Consider the following 18,239-nt stretch of genomic DNA (forward strand, 5'->3'; position numbering starts at 1 on the left):
AGTAACCCAAGTTTCATATGAAAAGTATATATTTAGCTTAGATCTAGTATAAAAAACGCATGAATCATCTTAGATCTGAGCTAGATCTAGCTTAGAATGACGTCACATGTCAGTTTGTACAAACCTTCATGATGACATCACCCTCAAGAACTCAGATCTGAGAGATTCCAGGTGAGAAGTGTGATTTCAAGTGAGCACCACGTAGAAAATGAAGGGTAGATCAAGAAAGTACAAGAATCTAGCCTAAAACGTACCGAAATCGATGAGAAAATGAAGGAATAGCGTGCGCGTGCGTCTGGTTCGAGCAGAGCTGTCACATCACTCAAAATGGTGATGTGACAGGTCTATTTATAATGAGGACGTGAGGTAGAGGCGGCATAAGGTGGATAGGGTGGTCACCCGTTCGGGTGGTCATCCGATCGGAAGGTCATCCGATCGGGTGGTCATCCGATCGGACGGCCACTCTGGCGAATCCATCTTTCCGCGTTCCCGATTTTGATTCATTTTGCGCGTTAGGTTAGGCGTTGCGTTATGTACAATTTAGGTAAAATATCTAGATTTTAGCATATACATCAAAGGTTTACAAGATTAAATAGATCATGCCAGTGACAAGGCTCCAGTCTCTCGTTCAACCAAGAATCAAGTTTCACGAGTCTAAGGAGTCCGGCACCATGTAGATTTAGGCATTCCAACATAGGTTTAGACATTCCAATATGGGTGTAGACATTTCATGCACATAGAGTTAGACATTCCAAATATATAGACGTTTAGGCATTTCAACCATATAGAATTTAGGCAATCCCACATATAGACATTCCTCATTTAGGCATTTCAACATTAGGCATTCCGAATAGACATTCAAATCATAGATTTAGGCATTCAAATCGTATAGAATTAGGCATTTCCTAACGTATACTTAGACACTCTAAGAAAATAGACAATCCACATAGACCAGGGGCTAACATAGACAAAAGTTAAACTTCAGGGACTAGTCTTGACAGGATCCTAAAGTTTAGGGACGCTGGGCGTTACAAGAACCATCTACCTTTCCTACCTAATTATGGATGTTTTTTTATTAAAGAAAGTTACTATATCATTAACAACATAAATTTAAGTCTTAGAATCTGAAAAAAAAAATTGTGCATTTACACTAGTAGAGTAATTAATTATGCAATCACTCTATTGTAATTGCAAATACTTACTCTCCTAGAGTAAATACACGATAAATGTAACAACCTGACTTTTGAAGTCAAAGTACAAGTCAAAGTCAAAGTCAAGGTCAACATCAGTTGTTATTCAGATCTGTCATTCCCTGCTTAATTATTGCTTGTACTCTCAAGACCCGATAAATAGTGTAGCCTTTTTGTGTGTTAATAGATATATCACTTAAAGCTATTTTACTTAAACGCTATCGCCATCGCATCGCAACTCGAATCACAATTATTGGTATTGATGTTATGCGTATGTGTAATTATGTGCCTTACTTGTGTGTGTGCTTTATATATGTTTTGGAATATTAATCGCAAACGCAATCGCAACCCTATCGCAACGCAATCTCATCGCAAACTGGAAACGCAAGATTACCTTTTAAGTCTTTTAGTAGTTATGTTATTTGTGTAACTAATGTGTAATACTATCGCATCGCTTACTCGCAACTCGCGTAAACGCAACGCAACGCTCAACGCAAGAAATGAAAGTCGGAAAACTAACCCGCACGCGCCGTCCGACCGAACGACCATTCGATCGAATGGATATCCGACCGGATGGACATCCGATCAACAGCCTCCAACCCATTCACCTTGCACCACCTTTCTCACCCTTCACCTATAAATACCCCTCCTGTTACATCACTGTTCATTGATGTGACATCTCCTTCCGACCCGTGCACTCTCAGCCTCTTTTCTCTCGATTTCTCATGATTATTGTAAGTTTTCTTCCTAAGTCTTGTACTTCCATCTTCATTATACACTTTCTCATCATTTTCACCATCAAATCACAACTTTTCACCGTGAAATCATCGGTTTTGGGTTGTTCTAAGGTGACGTCATCATGGAGTTCTTATGAACACTGAAGTGTGACCTCATCTCGTCAAGAACCGTTCGGATCTAAAGGATTTCCATATGATTTTACACTGATTTCAACTATACCTAAACATTTTCAGTTAGATTCAAACTTTCCTTCAACATTCTTTATTCTTCATTCAAAACCGTTAGAATCTGGACTCGTTTGGACTCCCTACTCACTCTATAGTGGAGAACCTATCTGAGAATGGGTCCCTACCGAAGAGACGACCGATTCACGGGTTGAACATGAAACTTCATCTCGAACAGCTGAGTCTGATCGAACGGGGTGATTCCCATCCGACCGAACAAGTTGGACTTGATGAGAATTCCGTTGTTTAAAACGTTGTCATACCATCTCGGTTAAACCACAAAACTTTTCAACTTAACTGGTCTCACAAGTTTTCAAACAAACAGGTTGCTCGATCGAATCGCCGTCCGATCAGACGACCATCCAATCGAACGACTATTCGACCAGGTGACTGCCCCTTTTCCAAGCTCAACACTTAACCAATTTTGCAAAGCTTCCAAGAATATCACACTTCCAGTCGAATAGCCATCCGATCGGATGACCATCCGATCGCATGACTATCCGACCAAGAGACCTGTTCTTTGAAACTTTAACTTTTCAAATCGAACAACCATCCGATCGAACGGCCATCCATCCGGATGACTAGCCAATCGAATGACTTTATTTATACTACAACGTAAACTTCAAAAGTTCAACATTTTACAAACACACTTCCTTCAGTCGAATGACCAACCGACCGAATGGTCATCCGTCCGGACGGTCATCCGACCGAACCGCCATCCGATCACTCATCTCACCGACACACTATGTCATGCTGTTCAACGCTTACACTATCGTTCTTTGATCAGGCTAACTCTCAAGCGCTCCCTTCAATCTAAGACTGTGTTTATTTACTAAACACTATATGTGAGTATACTCGATCCCATCGATCGCTTAACGCACTTTTGGGTGTTACATACGTTACCTATAACAAATCACATCGACACACAACGCAACCACTTTTTTACACTAACCGCTTTGCATGTTATATGTGTTATTCGATGAATGCTTGTATGTTATGTTTACATAGTGATTGTTGCCTGCCACCTTAGCAACGTTAGTACTATAGTTTTGACTCAGCACCTGTCGTGGACATGGGTTGTTAAGGGTTTTACTTCACATGTCACAGTGGTGATATGTGTTGCGCATTCTACAACTCGCAGTCATGGTTGTGCATATTTCATTGTCGATATCTTACTTGCTTCACATTTCAATGTGTTACATGCTGGTTATACGTAAACCGCTTTCGCTACTACTATACTATTAAACTTGTATGTTCACCTTTACACTATGTGTATTGACCTATTTTAATGTATGTGGCAGGTGTTTAAGATGCTAGGATTGGTGGACTTTTGTGGAATCAAGTTAGGTGGTCTAGAAACCCACGAATAATATTTGAGTTGTCAGAACAAAATTTGTCTTTGAGAACAATGTTTGTAATAACTATTTGTGCTTTATGAGTTTATGGTATGAGACATGAATGTTAATCATAATGTCACTAATAGTGTTATGGATTCTCTTAGACAATCTGTTTCGCTCAGTTCCTCACCCCGATGTTTCCGCCATCGGTTGTGGTGTGACAATACAAAACTATTTTTTTTTATTTTTCAACTAAAATCATGCTTAGGTAGACGGAAAAAATATTAAAAAACTTTCTTTGATTCTCATGTTTAGCTTGTTAAGCTCATTTGTATTTGATCTTTACCCATCTTATACTTTGATTTGACTTTTTCTTATAACTTGCGTTCGTTAACTAAAAAAATAAATCCGTACATGTGTTTAAATTTTTTTCACGACGTCCTGGCATAAATTTCGTTGGAAAATATGGTTGTATTCATAATAGATTATTTGTTGGTATCGTAAGCTATATCCGGTGTCAGTTTCCTACCGGTATAATGAGGAACCAAACTGATGCCAATATCGGTAGTATTGTAGCTGGTACTACTATTTGTCTTTATGGTTTTTAATCGATGTATAACAAGTGTTGATGTCCTTTTAGGCATATCGCGACTTTATTTTTGAGTTTTTTTTGTTACACTGAATATCGTTGTCATAATGAAACAACGAACCGATACCAACAAAATTTTCGCTGGATTTCCTAACAGTTATGGATCTAACTAACAATAAATGTAAAAATCCAAAGGAAAACAAAAACTATTCGACTTTATTGATACACTCCAAAGTCCAAATGAGTATAATATCAATCATTGAACGGACCTCACACTCCCACTGGCAAATGGACAATGCAATGTAGTATAAATGGCCCATAGGTTCACTCTCTGGTCCACAACACTGACACACAAAATAATACACAAGAGTGGATGGTGCCTTCCCCGTTAATATACTTTACGCTACCAATCATTTGTTGACACCTTATCTCCTTTCTATGAAACCGATGAAAAAACACAGGTATCGATGCCAATGTTATCAAATGTACCTGCTCCCTTACGTTGTTCTCTAGGCAAACAGACACACACAATCATCACCTTCATTCTTAGGTAACTTTCAAGGATTTCGATTACTTATTTGGGTATCCAAAGCAGTAGCGGCGGTGTACATGATCGAGTACCGCTATCAGACCATCGCTTATTAAGAACACCCTGGGTGACCTAATAGCAGATACTAACTTGTAAGAGCATTCACATCCAACCCCCCAGATTATGTGAGGGGAGTTTTTATTTTATGAAAAATGGTTGTTAGTAGTTATGAGTAGAGGAGATAGAAAATGTTACTGTTCACATATAAATTTGAGTGTACGTTGTTCACCTTTTTATATTTTTTTAATATATTTTGAATGTGGTTGCGAGTGGTAGAGAGAAAAAATGTAATGATATAAGTATTAAAAAGTATTATTTTGAAAAGGATAGAGAAAAGATAGTAATTTTTAGTGTAATATAGGGTACAAAATGAAAGGTTGGATGTGAATGCTCTAAGTTAATAAGAATTTGTATATCCTCGAAAATATGCCATAAACCATTTTAGTAAGGTGGTGTTTGTTTTTTCTAAAAAGATATGTGTAACCTCTTCCGTCTGCACCGCGCAGACTACGCGCAGATATTGCCATCTGCAGACTGTTTTTTTTTTCAGAAGACGTTTTATTAAATAAACGTCTGCGCGAGCTCTTCTTGGTGCAGACTTGACCTAGCCACTTCTAAGATCTTCTAAGCTCTGCAGAGGGTTAAGCACCACTACCACCACCAACGTCCACCACCACCACCACCACTGTCCACCACCCACCATCGTCCATCACTACTACCACCGTCCACCACCACAATCACTATCCACCACCACCAACCACCGTCCATCACTACCACCACCGTCCGTCACTACCACCACCGTCCACCACCCACCACCACTGTCTGCCACAACCACCGTCCACCACCTACCACCACTATCCGTACACCATCGCCAGTTTATTTTAGAAGTCTATATACGTTAAAAACAAACAGTTTTCTTCTTACAGACTGCAGAGGTTTGGTCCACCTCTTCTTCTACAGATGTCTGTAGATGTGGTCCGCAGATTGCAGACATTTTACCTCTTAAAAAAACAAACAACACCTAAATGAAGTAAAAACTTTGGAGAGTTTTTTTTTTTCAAAAGTACGGAGGTTGAAAAATTATTTACTAAAGGTTTTGGAGAAAAACTCAACTTTCGACAAATTAAATTTGTAACTTAAGATCTTTATATCCTCAAAAATATGTATTGAAAGTGAAGCTTCGTTTATATATTGAAGACTTACAATTTTTAATGGGTTTCTAGGCCTTGGGCCAAAACCAAAATATCATATCGTTTTGTGGAAAACTTATATAAAGTGTGGGTAAATATCTGGAAGAGTAAAATGTGCATTTACACTAGTAGAGTAATGGGTTTCTAGGCCTTGGATGTTTTTTTTTATTAAAGAAAGTTATTATATCATTAACCAAATAAATTTAAGTCTTAGAATCTGAAAAAAAAAAACTGTGCATTTACACTAGTAGAGTAATTAATTATGCAATCACTCTATTGTAATTGCAAATACTTACTCTCCTAGAGTAAATACACGATAAATGTAACAACCCGACTTTTGAAGTCAAAGTACAAGTCAAAGTCAAAGTCAAGGTCAACGTCAGGTTGTTATTCAGATCTGTCATTCCTTGCTTAATTATTGCTTGTACTCTCAAGACCCGATAAATAGTGTAGCCTTTTTATGTGTTAATCGATATATTACTTAACGCTATTTTACTTAAACGCTATCGCCATCGCATCGCAACTCGAATCACAGTTATTCGTATTGACGTTATGTGTATGTGTAATTATGTGCCTTACTTGTGTGTGTGCTATAAATATGTTTTGGAATGTTAATCGCAAACGCAATCGCAAGCCTATTGCAACGCAATCTCATTGCGAACTGGAAACGCAAGGTTACTTTTTAAGTCTTTTAGTAGTTATGTTATTTGTGTAACTAATGTGTAATACTATTGCATCGCTTACTCGCAACTCGTGTAAACGCAACGCAACGCTCAACGCAGGAAACGAAAGTCGGAAAACTAAACCGCACGCACCGTCTGACCGAACGACATGGACATCCGACCGGATGACCATTCGATCGGATGGCCATCCGATCGGACAGCCGTCCGACCCATTCACCTTGCACCGCCTTTCTCACCCTTCACCTATAAATACCCCTCCTGTCACATCACCGATCATTGATGTGACATCTCCGTCCGACCCGTGCACTCTCAGCCTCTTTTCTCTCGATTCCTCGCGATTCTTGTAAGTTTTCTTCCTAAATCATGTACTTCCATCTTCATTATACACTTTCTCATCATTTTCACCATCAAATCACAACTTTTCACCGTGAAATCATCGGTTTTGGGTTGTTTTAAGGTGACGTCATCGTGGAGTTCTTATGAACACTGAAGTGTGACCTCATCTCGTCTAGATACGTTCGGATCTAAAGGATTTCCATATGATTTTACACTAATTTCAACTAAAACTAAACATTTTCAGCTAGATTCAAACTTTCCTTCAACATTCTTTATTTTTCATTCAATACCGTTAGGATCTGGACTCGTTGAGACTCCCTCCTCACTCTATAGTGGAAAACGAATCTGAGAATGGGTTCCTACAGAAGAGATGTCACGGCTCCCGACCCTACCCTGGACGGAGTCGGGGGCCGCGGCGCAGAGTTCAATGGTACCCGTGGTATTTACTTTATGCGACAGCGGAAGTCTTTTATTTACAGGATCTTTTCACCGGAAAATACTCGTTTAATATATTACACAAAGTTTAAGGGATAAATCCCATAATTTACAATAAGTTGATTTCCCACAGAAATCTTTATTTCCTAAAACATGTTTTATTGGTTTATTCCTACTGAGCCACTTCTCTGAGCTTGATAGTGCTTTACTGCACTTTTCTTGGATCACACAGATCACCTGAAACATGTTTGAAAAAGGTTTTGTCAGCGGGGAAATACTGAGTGAATCATTCAGTTTTCTAAAACGACCTGTTAGTTATAAATTTACAGTATCAAGAGCGATTACAATGTTTCTATCAACCAATTATCAAGAATGGGTATTTGTCACTCGACCGGATCTGTGACTGTGGTCATACCACCATTGGGTCCCGTCGCCCCAATAGTGACGAATATCAGGCTTACTCACCTAGAGTGATAAAAATAGTAATGTGCACAATACCCCACATACCAGCTGTAATTTGGTGATTACAAAGACTTAATCCCTGTAATTATAACCTTGAAAATAACTTGGAGTTTTGTAATACTTACTCACAAACTGTGAGAAAACAGTTTAAAAAGAAGAATGACTCACATTGCAGATTAACGAGCAATAGATAAGCCTACTGATTAGCCTTGATTACACCTAGTTTAACACAATGCACACATAGGCAGGTTAGTAACTAATACAGCAGTTATGACAATTCACGAGATTAAACCCTCACAACGATTAATCAGTGCAATATTCGATAATTCAATCGGTTTCACAACGAATAACAGAGCATAGTCCGAATTCGAACAACACTCTAATATTCAAGTCGAAATCACGACGAATAATCAAAGTACAAGCTCAATTGAGCAGCACCCGGACTATCGTTGGATAGTTATAATCGATCGGACGTTGAATCGTAATAGCGATCGAGTTATTACCCTGATTGCGGCAGCGTTTCGTGATCGTGTGTGTGTGTTTAGACTGATTCTCGAAATAACTGATCGTCCACAGAGGATTTGTGAAACGTTTTAGCACCTCAGTTTGCATGCCAAGGTCGGCTATTTATAGCAAAAATTTCGACATACTTACGGACCGTATGCCTAAACCCTTACGGTCCGTAAGGGAAACCGGTCTGCTTACGGTCCGTAAGGTCCAATCCTTACGGTCCGTAAAGGATGCAGCCTACTTCCTAGCCTAGCTGAGTTCGGTTGTAGCTTAGGTGATTCAACAATTTTAACAAATCAGAACTGAGCAACGAATTTATTAAGATAATTACCAACGAGGGTTTGCCCCCCTCGAGTTTTAGGGGCCCTGATCCTGATTCCGATTATTCCGGAAATTTCAGGGTTTATGCCAAATTACTTGGGTGTCTTAATTAGGGTTTTCTTATTGGATAATTATTATCCTAATTACTAGTTTTATTGACAGTTGTTACATCCTCCCCACCTTAAGAAAAATCTCGTCCTCGAGATTTACTGGAATAGATGAGGATATTTTCGCTTCATTTCTGATTCCAGCTCCCAAGTGTATTCTGGTCCTCTCTTTGAATTCCACTTGACTTTGACCAATACCAATCTTTTATGCTTGAGGAATTTGATTTTTCGATCTTCGATTGCTAATGGTTTCTCTACGAATTTCAACTTTTCGTTTACCTCTATAACTTGAAGAGGTACTACCAGGGATTCATCTGCTAAACATTTCTTGAGATTGGATACATGAAATACATCATGTACTCCAGACAATTCTTCTGGTAGTTGTAACCGATAAGCTACTGGTCCTATTCGTTGAATCACAGGGAATGGTCCAACGTATCTCGGACTTAGCTTTCCTTTCTTACCGAATCGTACTATACCTTTCCAAGGAGAAACTTTTAAAAGTACTTTATCTTCGACTTGAAATTCTAAAGGTTTGCGACGATTATCTGCATAGCTCTTCTGACGATCTCGAGCTGTTTTCAGTCTTTCCTTGATCTGAGTTATTTTGTCAGTAGTTTCTTGTACAATTTCAGGACCTGATAATTGACTTTCTCCGATTTCTGCCCAGCATACTGGAGTTCTGCATTTGCGTCCATACAGTGCTTCGAATGGTGCAGCTTCGATGCTTGAATGATAACTATTGTTATAGGAGAATTCTATTAATGGCAAATGGCTATCCCAATTACCACCAAAGTCAATTACACATGCTCGGAGCATGTCTTCTAACGTTTGGATTGTCCTTTCACTCTGTCCGTCTGTTTGTGGATGATATGCAGTACTTAGATTTAGTCGAGTTCCCATTGCTTTCTAAAAACTTTTCCAGAAATGAGAAGTAAATCGACTATCTCTATCCGATACAATGGAGAGTGGGACTCCATGTAGGGATACTACTTCGTCCACGTACAGTTGTGCTAACCTTTCCATGCTAAAGGTTTCTTTCATTGGTAGGAAATGAGCTGATTTGGTTAATCGGTCTACAATTACCCAAATTGCATCATTACCTCTTTTTGTTTTGGGTAACTTAGTAACAAAATCCATTGTTATGAGTTCCCATTTCCATACTGGCATTTCTAACTGTTGAAGTAATCCTGAAGGTTTCTGATGTTCAGCCTTAACTTGTGAACAAGTTAAACACTTGGATACGTATTCGGCTATATCCTTTTTCATTCCTATCCACCAGAAATTATTTCTTAAATCTTGGTACATTTTATTGTTTCCTGGGTGCATGGTATACCTAGATTTATGAGCTTCTTCTAGAATCTTATTTCTTAATTCTCCTTGCTTAGGTACCCAAATTCGTTTCTTATGGAATCTCCAAATTCCATCATTTCCTTGTTCTAGTTCTTTTAGGTAACCTTTCATTCCTTCAGCATCATCTTTGATGGCTGTTTTCTGAACTTCCTTGATTTGTGCCATTAAATCTACTTGTAGATTTAATCTCAGAGCACGGACTCGTTTCTGCTTCTCATGATACTTACGACTTAAGGCATCGGCAACTACATTTGCCTTTCCTTCGTGATATTGAATATCACAGTCGTAGTCGCTCAGCATCTCCATCCATCTTCTTTGCCTCATGTTTAATTCTTTTTGCCCAAATATATATTTTAAACTTTTATGATCTGTATAGACAGTAAACTTACTTCCGTACAGATAATGTCTCCGGATCTTAAGGGCAAAGATTATGGCTCCTAATTCTAGATCATGAGTTGTATAGTTTTCTTCGTGCTTTTTCAATTGTCTAGAAGCATACGCAATTACCTTCTTGCGTTGCATCAACACACATCCATAGCCTAACTTTGAAGCATCACAATATACTTCAAAGTCTTCTGTTCCTTCAGGTAAAGCTAAGATTGGTGCATTTGTCAACCTATGCTTTAAAATCTTAAAGGCTTCTTCTTGTCTAGGTCCCCATTCAAACTTAGCAGCTTTACAGGTTAACTTGGTTAAAGGTACGGCTATCTTAGAAAAATCTTTGATAAATCGTCTATAGTATCCAGCTAAGCCTAGAAAACTTCTTATCTCCATTGCTGTTTGTGGAACTTTCCATTTAGTAATTGCTTCTATCTTAGCAGGATCTACATGGATACCTTCGTGATTTACCACATGTCCTAAGAATTGTACTTCTTGCAGCCAAAATTCACATTTCGAGAATTTGGCATAAAGCCTTTCTTTTCTTAACAAAGTTAAGAGAACGTGTAAATGCTCACAGTGTTCTTTTTGGCTTTTGGAGTAAATAAGTATATCGTCGATGAAAACGATTACAAATTTATCCAAGTATGGTTTACAGATTCGATTCATCATGTCCATGAATGCTGCTGGGGCATTCGTTAACCCAAAGGGCATGACTGTAAACTCATAATGGCCATACCTAGTTCTGAAAGCAGTTTTAGGTATGTCTTCCTCTTGCACTTTCAATTGATGGTATCCGGATCTTAAATCTATTTTTGAGAAGTACCTAGCTCCTTGTAATTGATCAAAAAGATCATCAATCCTAGGTAATGGGTATCGATTCTTAATCGTAACCTTATTCAATTCCCTATAATCGATACACATTCTCATCGATCCACCTTTCTTTTTCACAAACAACACTGGTGCACCCCAAGGGGATGAACTAGGTTGTATAAATCCTTTGCTTAACAATTCCTCTAATTGCTTTTTTAATTCTAGCATTTCGGTAGGTGCTAATCTATATGGTGCTTTAGCTATTGGTGCAGTACCTGGAATTAAATGAATTCTAAATTCTACTTCTCTATCAGGTGGTAACCCAGGTAATTCTTCTGGAAAGACGTCTGGGTATTCTGACACTACCGGAATGTCCTGAAGTTCCTTATCTTTAGTGTTAATGATTACTGAAATCATGTACACCATTTCCTGCTTTCTTGAATAACTAGCCAATTTCATTACGGAAATGAATTTCAGTGGCTTTCGGGGTTTATCTCCAGTAATTAAAATTGCTTCTCCGGAAGGTGTTTGAATTTCTACGGCATTTTTATCACATAGGATTCGTGCATGGTTGGCTATTAACCAATCCATTCCTAACACTACATCGAATCCGGCTAAATTCATTGGTAACAGGTTTGCAGAAAACTTATGGCCTAATAATTCTATTTTTCCTTCTTGCCAGACTTTATCTATTTTCACAGAATGTCCTTCTGCGGTTTCTACTGTGAATATTTGCCTAAGAGTGGTTAAAGGTAACTTAAGATCTTGGCAAAATGAAGTATTTATAAAACTTTGGTTTGCACCAGAGTCAAATAATACTTTTGCAAATACATCATGTACTAAGAACGTACCAGCTATCACATCTGGAATGAGTTCGGCCTCTTGAGTGGTTAGCTGGAATGCACGCGCATTTCTCTTAGTTGCTCCTTCAACTGGTTTGGCTTGGTTGGCTACAGGTTTAGCTAATTTAGGACATTCAAATTGGAAATGACCTCTTTCTCTGCAATTATAACAAATTCTTGTTTTCTTCCTGCAGTCTTCTTCCCGATGTCCTTTTGTCTTGCAAAAATTGCAAACCATGTTGCATTGTCCATAATGCTTCTTTTTTCAAGTTTTGCAGAAAGGAGATGATGAGGATTGCCCCGTTCCTCTTTTCTTGGTATTACCTACACGAAATCCTTGGGTAATCTTTTGATCTAATTCCTTCTTGCGATCTTCCTCTCTTGTGCGTACCAATTCATCCGTTAGGGTGTTACCTAATTCTACAGCATCGTCAATAGTACGAGGTCTCGCAGCTTTAACGATGTTTCGGATTTCACTAATTAACCCCCAGATGTAACGAGAAATAAGTACCGGTTCTGGCGAAGCCAGTGTTGGCACTACCCTTGCGTATTCAAAGAATGTCGAAGTATAGCCCCGGCAATCTACCCCTGTCATACGGTGACTTAGGAACTTGTTTGCCATTTGATCTTTTTCATATTCAGGACATAATTTTCTTTCTACAAGACTCTTAAATTCTTCCCAACTTATGGCATAGGCTATCCTTCTTCCTTTTGCCTGGAGGACCGTGTTCCACCATTCTAGTGCCCCTTCTTTGAATAGATTTGATGCATACATCACCTGATCCTCTTCAGCACATTTGCTTATTGCAATTACTGCTTCGGTTTTCTCTAACCAACGCAGTGTTGCAGTTGCCCCTTCGTTACCTGCAAATTCAGCGGGTTTGCAAGCAAGAAACTCTTTGTAAGTGCAACCAGACGTTGCAGCTTTTATTCTTTTTAGAAGTGGGACTTGTTGCAGATCATGATCGTTATGATTGCCGCCTCCATTTATGATGTTACTGCCGTTATCTTCCAGAGTACGTTTACTAGGATTTAATTGTTGTGGTTCGGCAGGTTTTTGAACAGCAGCCACAATTGCTGGAATAGCATGGGCTATCCCTTGGGCGATAAAGTGCTCGATATCTTGTCGAGTTATATATTGATCTTCCTGTTCTTGCTCAGATTGATTTACTTCATTAATTGGTTCATTGTTAGCGTCTTCCATCTGCTAATTTGTAGGAATTATTAGTGTCTATCTTATTAATAACAAAATTAGCACAGATGAACACATAAATTATCACAACATACAAGTATAACCAAAATTGTCGATTTCTCGACTTTCACTTTGTTATGGTATATTGTATATGCCTCCGTACACACCGTATTTTACAGAGTTTTATTGCCCATTTTACAGAGTTTTAGGTTACTATTTACACTATTACACAATATGGCTTCCGGTTGGTTTAACTGACAGTTCTAGTAACGATGCTCCCTCTCATCGTATTTCCAAGTTAGATGCTCTCCCATTTCCCTAATCCTATTACCCGTACCTATCAGTTCTTCACCGAACTGACGGAGTTCAGCTAGGTTTTCGTTACTCATGGGAGGATTCGGGATTGGTTCTGGGTCGAATTGTGGAAGGAAACTATAAGGACTGTTAACTATGTTTTGGAATTGCCAGTCGTTTGTCCACCATTCCTCCAATTCGCCTAGTGGTCGGGTGTGGATTAAAGGTTCGGGAATAGCTGGTGCTACGTTTAAAGGAAATTGGACTGTAGCCGGGTAAGGGTACCAATTTGTGCGGATTGGGCTTATAACCTCACAGCTTTCTAAGAGACGGTCTATTTCGTCTTGGAACGTGATTTCTTCTGGTTGTTTAGAACTTTCGCCAATCTCTATTCCATTTTGCTTACGATCTATTCCTATTTCCTTTTCTGGTGGTTTCGAACTTTCTCCAGTTTCTATTTCCTTTCCCTTGCTCACGCTCACAGGATTTTCTATTTTAGGGAGTCTCCTAGTGGCTGGTTTCCTACGGCGTACTTTCCTCCATCCTACGTATCTTCTCTTCTTTTTAGGTTTGGCTTTTTCCAGCGGTGGAGCTTGGAATTCCACAGGTTCTTCTATGTCAGCAATGTAACCAGTAAAGTCGTAAGAGACTTCGATAGGCACTGGATATAAGTTGAGATTTTGAAATGCTTCCGATATCTCACTCATGCTGCATAGTATATATGCAAAATAATGCAATGTTCAAACTTTGGAACAAAGTTTAACAAACAAACACTTGAAGTTTTATTGCATTTTAATTTTATACAGAAAACAACGGAAATAAACACACTGGGATTTTATTTATTTACTGGATAATGATTTTTCTTACTAGCCCCAACTTATCAGATATTTAGAGATTTGCATTTTCTGCTACAGTAGCTAGCATATAGAGATTTGCCCATTTCCCGTTTATTTTATCTTCCCAAGGTGCAGTATTACCAAATTCTTGGACTTCTGGGTTAAACCTAACTCTCTTGGTTCGGGGTTTCTTTTTCTCCTGACTCTTTTTAAGTATCGAATCCCTTTTCTCTGGGGAAAGAGGATTCTCATAGTTTGCCTTGCTGATAAAGATTCCTTCTTCTAAGTTTACTGGGTTTTTAGAAGAAGATGCAACATCTAATTTGTGGTAGATAGCAGACAGCTTTTGTTTACCCATACTGTAACTAACAAATAATCAGTTAATAAAACATATAATTACAGAATAACAATTAGTAGAATTAAGTATTTTGTCAAATATTAGGCTTAATCAGCGGCTCGATCAGTGGCTCAATAGTTATTAGTTATTAGCTCTGATACCACCTTCTCTGTCACGGCTCCCGACCCTACCCTGGACGGAGTCGGGGGCCGCGGCGCAGAGTTCAATGGTACCCGTGGTATTTACTTTATGCGATAGCAGAAGTCTTTTATTTACAGGATCTTTTCACCGGAAAATACTCGTTTAATATATTACACAAAGTTTAAGGGATAAATCCCATAATTTACAATAAGTTGATTTCACACAGAAATCTTTATTTCCCAAAACATGTTTTATTGGTTTATTCACACTGAGCCACTTCTCTGAGCTTGATAGTGCTTTACTGCACTTTTCTTGGATCACACAGATCACCTGAAACATGTTTGAAAAAGGTTTTGTCAGCGGGGAAATACTGAGTGAATCATTCAGTTTTCTAAAACGACCTGTTAGTTATAAATTTACAGTATCAAGAGCAATTACAATGTTTCTATCAACCAATTATCAAGAATGGGTATTTGTCACTTGACCGGATCTGTGACTGTGGTCATACCACTATTGGGTCCCGTCGCCCCAATAGTGACGAATATCAGGCTTACTCACCTAGAGTGATAAAAATAGTAATGTGCACAATACCCCACATACCAGCTGTAATTTGGTGATTACAAAGACTTAATCCCTGTAACTATAACCTTGAAAATAACTTGGAGTTTTGTAATACTTACTCACAAACTGTGAGAAAACAGTTTAAAAAGAAGAATGACTCACATTGCAGATTAACGAGCAATAGATAAGCCTACTGATTAGCCTTGATTACACCTAGTTTAACACAATGCACACATAGGCAGGTTAGTAACTAATACAGCAGTTACGACAATTCACGAGATTAAACCCTCACAACGATTAATCAGTGCAATACTCGATAATTCAATCGGGTTCACAACGAATAACAGAGCATAGTCCGAATTCGAACAGCACTCTAATATTCAAGTCGAAATCACGACGAATAATCAAAGTACAAGCTCAATTGAGCAGCACCCGGACTATCGTTGGATAGTTATAATCGATCGGACGTTGAATCGTAATAGCGATCGAGTTATTACCCTGATTGCGGCAGCGTTTCGTGATCGTGTGTGTGTGTTTAGACTGATTCTCGAAATAACTGATCGTCCACAGAGGATTTGTGAAACGTTTTAGCACCTCAGTTTGCATGCCAAGGTCGGCTATTTATAGCAAAAATTTCGACATACTTACGGACCGTATGCCTAAACCCTTACGGTCCGTAAGGTCCAATCCTTACGGTCCGTAAAGGATGCAGCCTACTTCCTAGCCTAGCTGAGTTCGGTTGTAGCTTAGGTGATTCAACAATTTTAACAAATCAGAACTGAGCAACGAATTTATTAAGATAATTACCAACGAGGGTTTGCCCCCCTCGAGTTTTAGGGGCCCTGATCCTGATTCCGATTATTCCGAAAATTTCAGGGTTTATGCCAAATTACTTGGGTGTCTTAATTAGGGTTTTCTTATTGGATAATTATTATCCTAATTACTGGTTTTATTGACAGTTGTTACAAGAGACGACCAGTTCACGGGTTGAACATGAAACTTCAACTCAAACAGCTGAATCTGATTGAACGGGGTGATTCCCGTCCGACCGAACAAGTTGGACTTGATGAGAATTACGTTGTTTAACACCTCGTCATACCGTCTCTGTTAAACCGTAAAACTTTTCAACTTAACTGATGTCACAAGTTTTCAAAAAAACAGGTTGCTCGATCGAATCGTCGTCCAATCGGACGACCATCCGATCGAACGACTATTCGACCAGGTGACTGCCCCTTTTCCAAGCTCAACACTTAACCAATTTTGCAAAGCTTCAAAGAATATCACACTTCCAGTCAAATAGCCATCCGATCGAATGACAATCCAACCTAGAGACATGTTCTTTGAAACTTCAATTTTTCAAATCGAACAGACATCCGATAGAACGGCCATCCGTCCGGATGACCAGCCAATCGAATGATTTTATTTATACTACAATGAAAACTTCAAAAGTTCAACATTTTACAAACACATTTCCTTCAGTCGAATGACCACCGACTGAATGGTCATCCGTCCGGATGACCATCCGTCCGGACTGTCATCTGACCGAACCGCCATCCGATCACCCATCTCACCGACACACTATGTCATGTTGTTCAATGCTTACACTATCGTTCTCTGATCAAGCTAACTCTCAAGCACTCCCTTCAATCCAAGACTGTGTTTATTTACTAAACACTATCTGTGAGTATACTTGATCCCATTTTTGCTTAACGCACTTTTGGGTGTTACATACGTTACCTATAACAAATCACATCGACACACAACGCAACCACTTTTTGTAATCTAACCTCTCTGCATGTTATACACATTATTCGATGAATGCTTTTATGTTATGTTTATACAGTGATTGTTGCCTGACACCTTAGCAACGATAGTACTATAGTATGGACTCAGCACCTGTCGTGGGCAGGGTTGTTAAGGGTTTTACTTCACATGTCACAGCTGTGATATGTGTTGCGCATTCTACAACTCGCTGTCATGTTTGTGCATATTTCATTGTCGATAGCTTACTTGCTTCACATTTCAATGTGTTACATGCTGGTTATGCGTAAACCGTTTTCGCTACTACTATACTATTAAAATTGTATGCTCACCTTTACACTATGTGTATGGACCTATTTTAACGTATGTGACAGGTGTTTAAGATGCTAGGATTGGCGGACTTTTGTGGAATCAAGTTAGGTGGTCTAGAAACCCACGAATAATATTTGAGTTGTCGTAACAATATTTGTCTTTGAGAACAATGTCTGTAATAACTGTTTGTGCTTTATGAGTTTATGGTATGGGACATGAATGTTAATTATAATGTCACTAATAGTGTTATGGATTCTCTTGGACAATCTGGTTCGCTAAGTGCCTCACCCCGATGTTTCCGCCATAGGTTGGGGTGTGACAATAGAAAACTATTTTTTTTATTTTCAACTAAAATCATGCTTAGGTAGACGTAAAAAATATTAAAAAACTTTCTTTAATTCTCATGTTTAGCTTGTTAAGCTCATTTTATTTGATCTTTACCAATATTATACTTTTGATTTGACTTTTTCTTATAACTTGCGTTCGTTAACCAAAAAATAATCCGTACATGTGTTTAAATTTTTTTCACGACGCCCTGGCATAAATTTCGTTGGAAAATATGGTTGTATTCATAATAGATTATTTGTTGGTATCGTAAGCTATATCTGGTGTCAGTTTCCTACCGGTATAATGATGAACCAAACTGATACCAGTATCAGTAGTATTGAAACCGGTACTACTATTTGTCTTTATGGTTTTTAATCGATG

Source organism: Helianthus annuus, chromosome 7 (genome assembly GCF_002127325.2).
Source record: "Helianthus annuus cultivar XRQ/B chromosome 7, HanXRQr2.0-SUNRISE, whole genome shotgun sequence".
In the NCBI taxonomy this organism is placed as follows: Eukaryota; Viridiplantae; Streptophyta; class Magnoliopsida; order Asterales; family Asteraceae; genus Helianthus; species Helianthus annuus.